This window comes from Ctenopharyngodon idella, chromosome 22 (genome assembly GCF_019924925.1).
Source record: "Ctenopharyngodon idella isolate HZGC_01 chromosome 22, HZGC01, whole genome shotgun sequence".
Lineage (NCBI taxonomy): Eukaryota > Metazoa > Chordata > Actinopteri > Cypriniformes > Xenocyprididae > Ctenopharyngodon > Ctenopharyngodon idella.
The window spans coordinates 29,462,369-29,474,438 of NC_067241.1; the positions used below are offsets into that span (position 1 = coordinate 29,462,369).

Genomic DNA, 12,070 nt, shown 5'->3' on the forward strand with positions numbered 1-12,070 from the left:
GACATAGCCTACCCAAGCCTGTATTGTCACTGTTAAAGCAGTGGAAATATATTAGAGAGTCAGATGGGTTGCTCTATCGTGTGGTGGATGATCTTCAACTTGGTGAGTGCCAGCAGCTGCTCTTGCCCGCCTGTTTAAAAGATCAATTCCTTGAAAGTGTCCACGATAAGATGGGACAACCTGTTAAGGCAGAGATGCTTCTGGGTTGGCATGTATGAAGATGTCGAGAGGTGGGTCAAAAAGTGCCAATGATGTATTCTAACCAAGATGCCGCAGCCGAAAATCCGTCCTCCTATGAAGCCGTTCTTAGCTTCAAGGCCTTTGGAAGTAGTGGCAGTGGATTATACAGTGCTCAAACCTGCCTCAGATGGTCGTGAGAATGTGTTGATCGTAACCGATGTGTTTACTAAATTTACACAGGCATTCCCAACCAGAGACCAGAGAGCTGAAACCACAGCCAAGATTCTACTGAAAGTGAGTGGTTCATGAAGTATGGAGTGCCAGATAGGTTGCATTCAGATCAGGGAAGGAATTTCAAAAGCGAGGTGATTGCTGAGTTGTGTCGACTGTATAGAGTAAAGAAAACACGCACGACTCCTTATCGTCCACAAGGTAATGCTCAGTGTGAGCGATTTAACAGGACGCTCCATGAGGTGTTAAGAACAGTACCTCCTGAGAAGAAAAGGCGATGGCCAGAACACCTTCCTGAGGTAATCTATGCATACAATGCAACACCACATGCAACAACAGGCTACTCACCCTATTTCTTGCTGTTTGGCGTAGAACCACGTCTTCCCTTGATGCTCTTCTAGGCCAGGAACAAGCTGTGGATAGAAGACAAGATTGGTTAGTAATTCACCAGAATCGCCTCAGAGAAGCTTACGAAAGAATGAGAGAATACGCAGAGCGCAAGGCTGCTAAGAGACTCGCCCCATTAAACGACAAAGTCTATTGTCCTACCGTTGGTGTTGGTCCAACGGTGTATTTACGTCACCGACATACTGGCAGAAACAAGATACAGGATGCTTGGGCTCCTACTGTATATCGGGTCATACAGGTACAGGGCACCATGTATATGGTTGAGCCTCTGGAGGGTGGTCCCAGTAAGAGAGTCCACAGAGTCGACTTACACCCTTGTGTGAATCCTGTTGTTGAACCAGTGGTAACAGGGAGTAGTTTGTCGTCATCACCATCTACGGCTCTGCTTGAGCCTGTGGAAGTTGGAAATGCTAACACAGAGTATGTGGTGTTGGAAGAGGTTACATTACCTCATCTTGAAGAGACAAGGAATGTTCATGTTGGAGTCTCCGGCTCAGCTGAAGAAGCTTTAGATGTTGGACCGGTTTCCATTCAGTGGAACCGTCAAGTCAAGTCAAGTCACCTTTATTTATATAGCGCTTTTTACAATGTAGATTGTGTCAAAGCAGCTTTACATTGATAACTGGTACATTATTTGGCTGCACAGCAGCTCTTAAAAGAATAGTGTCAATGCAGGCAGATCAAAGCACTGTTGAATATCAAATGTCAAGTCAAATGTCAAGTGTCCCCAACTAAGCAAGCCAAAGGCGACAGCGGCAAGGAACCCAAACTCCATCAGGTGACATCAGGTGGCAGACAAGTGGCAAATAGGTGTTTAAATGGAGAAAAAAACCTTGGGAGAAACCAGGCTTAGTCGGGGGGCCAGTTCTCCTCTGGCCAACAGTGCTTTGTTACGATTCAGGTAGCTATCATAAGTCCGACAGGATCGCAACATTCAAAGTATTTATTCCAGTTCCATCCAATTGAGGATCGTATTCATCACGGCGGTATGGACTGTTGTTGAGGAACTGTGTTGTGGCTGTCGTGTCGATGAGGCCCTCACAGTGGATGATCTAGTTGACTCAATCTCTGCTGATACTTCAGGGCTGCGTTGTGGTCGTGTCAAGGCGCAGGTCCTTGGTCTCACCTGGATACGGCCCGGATCCGGTTGACTACGGTGAACCTCGGGATAACCAGAAAGACTAATATTAGCGTAGATGCCATTCTTCTTCTGATGTAACGAGTACATCAGGCGTTATAGGAAGTGTTCCCGGTTCCGGCTGACCTAATTTATGCAGCCTAATAATTCTTTAACAGATTTGAAAATATAAATTGGTAATGTGTTATCAGTGGAACATGAACCTGCCCCTGCCCTTCAGTAACCAAACCTGACTCTAGGAGGCCTGTTCCCGCACCCAGAAGAACCAGTCGGCCCAATGCTGGTATGCATTCAAACCCATTTAATGAGCCAAGATCAGCCTGTAATTCTGTGTCTCTCAGTCCTGAAGTTTTTTCCCAGGTTTTGACAAGTCTTGGTAGTGTATTCTTCAGAGAGGCTGTGAAAGAAGTTAAGAATATGTATTGATGTCATTGAGGGCAATGACTTTTTAGCAGGGGAGAGTGTGGCCAAGTAGTATAAATATACAATGTTTCTATTTTGTATTAAAACTGTTGTGGCCCCTTTAAGAAATCTCCTCTCTCTTCTCACGATAGTATTTTGCCTGTTTTGGATGCACGTGCGCGACTAGAGAAGCCATTCTTACTGTACAGGAGAGCTCCATGTGCTAGTGCTTGCATTCGGTCTAATCTACTGTGGTTTCATCATCTTTTCGGGTAAATATTACTCTAATGTGTTTAATATGTACAAATATGTGTTGAAATGAAGTCCGAAAGAGTATTTGATGTTTACATTTCAGTCGATGCTTTTGGATTGAGTGTTTGACAAGTGAACCTCATGGCAAATAGTAAAGGATTATTGGGTATGTAAATTTCACGATTTGATATAAAGTGTTTCAATGCAATGTTTATTTGATAATTTATATATCTGTTATAGATGTGTTAAAAGCTATTTTGTATGGAAGCCCGTTTCCGCCACAATTGAGTAAAAAAAATATAATTCTGTAAGTCATAATAAGGAGAAACTTTCTCATAATTATGACTTAGGATCTCATAATAATGAGAAACTTTCTCGTAATAATGACTTAGTTTCTCATAATAATGAGAAACTTTCTCGTAATTATGACTTAGTTTCTCATAATAACAAGAAACTTTCTCATAATAATGAGAAACTTCTATGCATACGCAGAGCAGCGGAGCAGAAGGGCGTGGCACGCTAGCGACATCCGCTGGTCAAAGTCTCGTAAATGCGAGAACAGCAAACATGGCACGTTATGCAAAACAGTTGTTTTCATTAAAGTAATCTACAAAGTGCAGTCTATCTATTATTAAATAACATCAGTTATTATAAATCATCAGTATATCTTCAATACTTTTCCATGCGCACGAGAAGGTGGAAAGCAAAGTGGTTTCCGTGGTAACGGTGGAAACTGTTTCATGAACGAAACGGCTTACAAAACTATCAGATTAACGAAGGAATATGACATGTATTAATTAAGTTTAAGTGCAACGTCTTCATAAAATGTGTGGGTTTATGTGTTAACATTAACACGTATTTCGCGGATGAGTCTACGCTATTTGATGTGCAGGTTTGCCTAGACAAGGCGCTGGAAAGCTTTTCTAATATAAACCGGGTCCCAAAGCACTTGCCCAGTCATAAACCTTCATTCCAGTGATATGAGATATGAGATACTAAGTCATAATTATGAGAAAATTTCTCATTATTACGAGAAAGTTTCTCATTATTATGAGAAACGAAGTCATAATTACGAGAAAGTTTCTCATTATTATGAGAAACTAAGTCATTATTACGAGAAACTTTCTCATTATTATGAGATACTAAGTCATAATTATGAGAAAGTTTCTCATTATTATGACTTACAGAATTATATTTTTTTTACTCAATTGTGGCGGAAACGGGCTTCCATAATTTTGTGATTGATTCTGATTTATTTTTCTTATGGTTCATGGTTAATATGTGAAACAAAGGAAATGTGGCTTTGCTAATGTGCTTTTATTTTTCTTCTGTACCTCAGCCACTGCCGTATTCCAGTCTGTATTAACATTTAAGGTATTTTTTTTTCCAAGTAATTCGGTTATTTCCGGTGGACTCCAGTGCGTTTTTTTTTTTTAGTTTATTAATTTGCATTTTACTGTACTTCAGGGGTTGCATGTCCTCGTCTAAATTACATCCAGTCGATTGGAAGTGGCACTAATTATTGTCTTAACTTTTCTTCGCAACAATTGTTTGTCATTTTTCAGATTTTGCTTGATTAAACTGTGGATTAGAGTATTTTTTTCTCTCTCTCTCTTTTTGTATGGTGTAATTAGTGAAATCTTCAACTATCCAAAATCTACTTCTGTAAGCTTGCTTATTCAAGTTTTGCTCCCATTGACTGCTGTAATTTTTTGAACAGCAGTCAGATTAAACAAACCCCAATTTTGAAAAGCATAATTTTGCTTCTGGTGTGTGTGTCTTTTCTTCTTCCCGGTTACATAAAGAAAACAAGTTGACAAAAAGATTGAAGATTTTTGACCAGGAACACCACGAGTGTGATAGGGTTTTCAACACAGCACAAGGGTTAAGTAATTAAATATAAAAGTGCAACTAGTCAATTAATGGCTTAATAATCAACTAGAAATTTTTTTAGTCAGGGGCAGCCCTAGTTAACATACTATCAATTGTCCAGAACCTGCAATACTGCCATACTCAACCTGATTGTCTTTCCTGCATCTCTATTAATAAATACACTGCTGTGGTTTGAAACAAATATCTGTATCTGAGTCTGGTGTTCCCGACAGCAGGAAGCACAAAGAAGAGGAGCAGAGGGGTAAGATTGTAATAACTTTGTTGATGTTATGTGTACTATTCTGAAATAGTGTTGCCAGTAGAGAGGTTCTAAAAAAGCTAACAATGTGGGCTGTTTTTGCTTGTTTTAAACTGCAAGTTAAGTGATGTATTTTCTTTAAAATAAATAAATTTGCTTCTGTAATGTTTTTTATGGCTTAATAGATTAAAATGCTTAATTGCGATTAATCACACCCTTTTGTTAATTTCACACACTTATCATGAAATTAAGCATACATCATTGATCTTGTTTAACACATTCATTTTGTCATTATTTGCTATATCCAGCAAAGTAAACCATCAGATTGAAGGGTGATTCTCACAAAACTGTATTTTCTACAAGTTTTTTTCAAGGTAAATTTAGATGTCCAAGTTGCGATACTGAACAGAACCACATGGAGATTCCATAAAAAACCTAAACCAACAGCCCTGACCTGACTACATTATATGCCTACTACAGTACACGGATACATTCAGAATTATTAAACACAGCAACATTACACATGACAAATTAAAACATTATCCTGAATGTGTGTGGAAACAACGTAAATGTGTAAAAGTGTAATTTCACATAATACAATGTAAAATTAATGTGTGGAGATTGCACACGTTTGTGCATCAATATAATTATATGTTTATGTGTGTAATTATACTTAGGTGTGCTTACTGTATATGACTCCTGTATGTCACAACATTTGTCTTTACTTAGATTGCAATCTTCATCCATCAAAACTTTACTAGTGAGTGGTGTGATGTTTTGACATTCCATTCAGTCTTTATTTCACGAAGCATTGCGTGAGGAATCGCACTCTTCAGAAATCACAGAATATGACAGAGCTAGTGTTTTAAAGCTAAAGACACACTGAAACACAACGTAAGTCTCTATTCTCTCTGCCAACTCTTATGGACTTTTGGACTGATTGTTTGAATGAATTTCCTTACTGGATCATTGGACTGAAAACTTTCCGAGAGTTTAGCGGCTTAAATGATCTGCAATGCAATAGCAAGAGCCTTTATCCTCCGAACTTTTACCATGGTGGAACGAGCTAATGAATGCAGACAAATAACAGCCAATAATTTGAAAATACATGAAAAAATGCGCCAGACAACATAAAAAATATAAATACTAAATTAATGATTGATTACTTATTTATCAATAACCATGCATTTTTTTTTAAAAAAATTAAATGTATCAAGTGTTTCTGATAAAGTAAAAAAAAAAAAAAAAAAAAAAATCACACTGATCTGATTGGAATACATTGGAATACATCACATTCGGTTGGCGTGTCGCATACAGTGTGGTCGCTCAAGTTCTAATTTTTTAATACTTCCAAAGCTCAAAATGGATCCGAAAATTCCTCATCCGCAGATGGTCGGCACCCAACGCAACCCCCAGGTGACTCTCTACAGCAGATTAATGACTTTCAGTCCATCGGCTATTGTTTGTCATGTGCAGTGGAAAGGCGTCTTAACTGTGTGATATTACGTTAAAGGTGCGGTATGCAATCTCCCAGAATTGATGTTGAACACTGTTGATATTTGAAATCAACCCAAACAAACACACCCCTCTCTTCATTGCTCCGCCTCCAAATTTCACAAACTTATGTTACCATTCGGTCCTAACCGCCCCATTCCGAGCTTGTCTCGAACCCCGAACGCCAGCATGCAAAGTTGGCACACTAACAAGGACGCTATACACCACTTTCTCTAGAGTCAGTCGACAGTGCACCTCTTGACATCAGGGGAGTGAGGTTTACCTGCACAGCTCTCACTATCTGTCCTCCTTTACACATGCAATGCAAAAGTGATGATGATGATGATGATGATGAATGACAAAGAAGGACACAATATGATCATACTGTACACAAGAGTAAATACGGACAAGAGGTGGATGTTAGTTGCCAGCAGCATACCAGAGGCCATTTGGCCAAGATCAATTTTTCCCTAGCACAGAACATTGACTACTTTGGCTCATTGTTTACTGTGGGAATTGTGGACAAGAAATCCAGCGATCCCACAGTAACCACCACAGCAGAGTTCTGCCACGCCAGAGTCTCGTCACGTCATGGCCGCCACGCCAGAGTCTCATCACGTCATGGCCGCTGCGCTAGAGTCTCGTCACATCATGGCTGCTACGCCACAGTCTTGTCACGTCATGGCCGCCACGCCAGAGTCTCGTCACGTCATGGCCGCCATCCCAGAACCTTGTCATGTCCTGGCTGCCGCCACAGAACCTTGTCACGTCATGGCCACCAAGCCAGAGTCTCGTCACATCATGCCCGTCATGCCAGAGTCCCCTCACATCGTGGTCGCTCAAGTCTCTCCTGGATATTTTTTTTATTTATTTTTTTATGGGGGGTACTCACAACAGCTACTCCCAAGGTGGCAGGGACTGCTACAGCTTCTCCCGAGGCAGTGGCAGCCACTACAGCTCCTCCTAAGGTGGTGGCTTTTTTTTTTAATGGTTGTTCTTGTAGGGCATCTACAGTCACCCTTTTAAGGGGGGAATATGTAACATTGGTTTTGGGTTTTGTTCATATGTCCATGTCTTTTATTTTGTATGTACGCTCACAGTCGTAGTTCCTGGTTTTTCATGTGATTCCCTGCTCCCCACATGTGATCATGTCATGTGCTTCCCTTGTCTGAAGTGTCATATTCTGATTTGTTCCCTTGTTTCATGTGTTTGTTTCTATTGGTTTATTTTGTCATGTGGTACTCAGTTATGTTTTGTCGTTGGTTTATTGTCTTGATCATGCTCAGGTGTATTTTGTTAGTCATTAGTCTTTGTGTGTATATATAGCCCTCATGTTTCCATTGTCTCTTGTCAAGTTACAATTTAAGTCTTTTATTTTGTGTTTGTTCAATGGATTATGTTATGTAAATAAAACTGCACATAGGTTCAACTTCAATTCACCCTCAGTGGATAATTGTTACACTTTAAATAATAATAATAATAATAATAATAATAATGACTAGCACTGTAGTCTTAAGCATACATGAATTGCAATCATTTAAGTTTAAGTAAATCATTTTCCACTGCACATGAAAAGTGACTGCAAGAAATCTACCCAAACCTGTGGCTGGCATTATCAGTGACTGAAAATATCTTTTTTGATGCAGTCATTGATGACTTTGGCTGCGTTAACACTTGGCTTTAACATGCGATCACCATGATCTGATCAAGCAGACTGGATCATTAGCCAATCAGGACACGGCGTGTTTATATTTGTTCACATTAAGTGGCCTCTGTATCTGGATAACCAGTCGGATTTATGTTTCAAGGCAGAAGCTTCAAATGGCGTAAAACTTTAGCGTTTATCCATGGCAGTACACACAGCATGGAATTTTTGTGATTTATTCAACAAAAGTACAATCGATGACAAATAGAGTACTTAATCTACCACTTTAAGTTTCCCAACGTTAATCTTGTATGATGAAAAGTCACTATTCCGACGCATTTCATGATTGAAAGGAATGCGCAAACATTTATATTGTATGTGTAATATGTAGAAAATGGCAGAATCTGAACACCTATGTATTAAAGAAGTAAAAGAACACACATTACATTAAAGAGCATTAATTATAACTAAACAAGGGTAGGCTATACGACACCAGATACCATCTCCAGTCTTAGATCAAATTAAAATGTTTAAATAAAGGAGTACTTCCGGAGTTGATCATACAAAAATAACTGGGTTGATCATATTAAACTAGTCACATCATCCGGGTTTAAGGATATAGCGTGCAATGACTATGACAGAAAAGGGAGTTCGGACAACATTCTGATCAGAAGCACGTTTACACTTGTCTTTTCAATGTGTATGTTGCCAACATCCGGATACAGGTCACATGTTAATGCCAAGTGTCAACGCAACCTTTGCAACCTGCATAGAGGTCCAGGCATGTGCAGTTTTGTATATTATATTCAATAAAGAAACATCTCAGGTTACGCATGTAACCATGGTTTCCTGAGAAGTGGGAATGAGACACTGCGTCTTAACGCATTTGGGGAATGCCTCCGCCTCCGCGTCTGAAACGCTATCAAATCATGGCAATTGTATTGGCCAGCGACAGCCTATGACGTCACCTACTAGTGCGACCCGTACGCACATAAGGAGCGCCTAGAGAACAAGTCATCCACTTATCGTCTGAAGGGACTGTTCAGCAGGCAGCCCCGAGGCATGGCAGGGAGACGCAGTGACTCGTTCCCTGTTCTCAGGGAACCATGGTTACATGCGTAACCTGAGACGTTCCCTTTTGAAAGCCCTTTAAGGGAATGTGGCGAGGGAGCCGAGAGGAGCCCCGGCCAGTCACTTCTCTGGGGAGCATAGTCTACCCTGACTGCCACCAGGGAGGCCGACCTGGTCCTACTTTAGTTGTAACCTAGTCTGGCCAGCAACCGGTCTGTTACCAAAACAGAATCTCTAAAGCACTAGCCTCCAGAGGAGGGGTCCAGAAAGAGGGACTGCAAACTGGCAGTAATTTTTTCCAACTCAGACCGGAACATAGAGACGGGCATCCTGGGGAGCAGGACTCGGCATATGAATGTTTAGGTGCTTTGCATCACAGAAATATATTATTTTTTAAAGTATATTAAAATAGAAAAACATTATTTTAAATTGTAATAATATTACACAGTATTGCGTTTTTTTCTGTATTTTTGATCAAATAAATGCAGGCTTGATGATCATGAGACTTCTTTCAAAAACATTATAAATAGTTTTGTGTCCAATCTTTTGACTGGTACTGTCATTTTATATTTATGCCTATACAGTCATGTTTTCTGTTAAGAGTGGACATTTTTTTTTTTTTTCCCCCAGTGCAGAAACACCAAACACATTGGAATACCAGGTAAGTAATGTTCACTTATATCTTTGAACAGGATTTATTTCCAGGTAAAACTCTATATCAAAATGTGCCCTCATTTATTCAAAATGTGTCTCATTTATATTGTTAACTATATTCTGAATAAAATACCAAAAAAAAGTTTGTACTTAGGGTTAGGATTTTTTAGTGTCCTCTCACATAGCCTACCTGACTGAAAGGGGTCATTATGCAGGTCATTATGCGGGTCTTTGTCTTCTCAGGTGTAGCGTCTGAATAGATCTGGCGTAGTCAATCAACTTTGGAAATATCAGAATGCTTTTAGCCTGCTGAACTGTGTTTGTAAATCTCACATCGGCCCCGCCCGGTCTGACAAAGACGAGCATTTTGGCACTTTCATGGACCCTCTGAGGTTAAACAGAGAACCCCATTTCCTAGCTCTTGAGACATCAAAGGGCCCCTCATGTGGACTAAGTGCCAGATCACATTCCAACACACACCACACACACACAGACACACAAACATGCATTGAAGACTGTATGTGTAAGATATATAATTATATATAAATGTAACCGCCGTTGTATTGTCAAATTGCATATAGTTATTCCCACTGTATAAGCTTAGCTAGGATTGTAGTGATACTAGTGTCATTTCCAACGGTTACGTTTGACTGTAAACTATAACTTCTTTTATACGCTTCTCTTATGACAAGTTTAGTCTCATTGTAAAGCTTTCGTTATGCTCTAATTGAAAATGTATGTCACATGACTGTAAAATGCATTTTTCTAATTTTTAATGGTACTTTGAAGAAAATGTACTCAGATCGGACACTTCATAAACCATGCAAATTAGGTCATAAATGGAGACAAAGAAAGAGTTTGCCCGCCGAAATCGCACCCTCATCATTGGCTGATGTACCCCAGGAGGCGTTCTGGTCTGTTGTCCTTAAAACACAATGACACGCATCTCTCATTTGTCTCTCGATTGTCTCTCGCCATTTAACACCCGTCTCTCCCGGACGTCTCGGCGACTGCGCTTCCATCACACGCCCCCTCTCTTCGGGACGACCATCTTTTGGCAACAAGTTTCTTTGTCAAACCCTCTTCATCCGTCGCCCTAAGTCTTCACTCTTCATCGCCTAGGAGACGGACTCTTTTTCTTTATTTTCCGGTTATCTTACTCTTAAGTTAAACCCTTGTTTGAAAATCCCGCCGAAGAACACCTTCTCGGAAAAGGACCAATCGCTTCAGCCGCACGCAACGAAACGCCTGCAGAAACATGAAACGACCACAGCACCTGAACCTATGCAAGTATAGAACCATTCTTTCCAAAGCGTTTTAAGCTCGATGTGTAAGCTTAGTTTCCTTGCTGGCTCTCGAAGGTTTTAACTGTTCGTAAGTTGCCATTCCTTTGATCACCTCTGTTTTCTTGACTTTACTTTCGTTTTCTATATATGTGTATTGTTTGTGTATGTCTAGTAGTATAGTCTCTGTATCCGTAGTTTCATATATTAAATACATTATATTCATGCTCGATTGTTTTTTTTGCTCATGCAACAAACCCAGGTCACTTTAACGTTTCGATCCAGTATCCTTGCTTTACGCATTGATGCTAGAATAGGAAGTCTTTCTCGTGGCCAGAGAAAAACCTTCCTTTTATAATCGGCTATGAAGAGCTAACGGTTTGCTGGACAAACTAGTTTCTCTAAATTATTATCAAGCCAGAACTAATCATATATGTAATTGATTATAATTCGTTGTAATTAATTCACAATATATGTATAATTCCCTCTCGGGTCGGTATATGTATTATAATAAGCATAAAGCTTTATGATTTATTATATTCATATATTTCACCCATAAATTAATTAAATACCTGTACAGATTCGCTACAGATTATTTGGTGGAGAACGCGAGCAATGTTTTAAACTTGGTTTTGTGTATGAGCAACCTAGAATAATTTTGTGTGATTTTAATGTGTATATGCGCGCCTTATTGAGTGAGCCGACAACGCGTCCCTCATTCTGAAAAAAACGTTAACAAGCTATTTGTGCCTAAAAACACTGTAGTCAATTGTTGACCGTAAAGTAAACTGCAGCCCAATTAATATTTCAAACTCGTATCTGCAAAGGGCGACAATCTTTTTGCAATATACAGTTTAATATTAATTTCCGCTTGAATAAACGAATTGAATCGTATTCAGCGTAATTTGTGAAAAAGAGCTGTGACAAGTTTTCTCACCGACTCTTTCTGAAGGCCTCATAATTGTAGCGCTATTAAATTTGAATTATTGTGTCGTCCAATAATTCAAAATAGCGTCTCGCTCCCTGGGTAACGCCATTGGCATAGCTAACCAATCACGTTACCTCTTGCAAATCTAATCTGAAAACAGTTTATCTGAAATCCGATTGATGTGTAAAATTTGGAGCAGTCACGACCTGATCCAGCGTGACTCATAACAGCAGCGAAGAAATCCTGCAAAGTT

The 12,070-nt window shown here is 39.7% G+C and overlaps 1 protein-coding gene across 1 annotated transcript in view; it reads right to left on the bottom strand.

Annotated features, from left to right (window-relative positions):
- Positions 1-1,362: 1,362 nt before the first annotated feature.
- The window catches only part of LOC127505175 (uncharacterized), a 456,255-nt gene continuing 445,547 nt past the window's right edge, over positions 1,363-12,070 (bottom strand). Inside the window, exon 2 of the mRNA XM_051880559.1 lies at positions 1,363-1,981. The gene's annotated coding sequence lies outside the window, so the exon portion shown is untranslated. The remainder of the gene's footprint in view (positions 1,982-12,070) is intronic.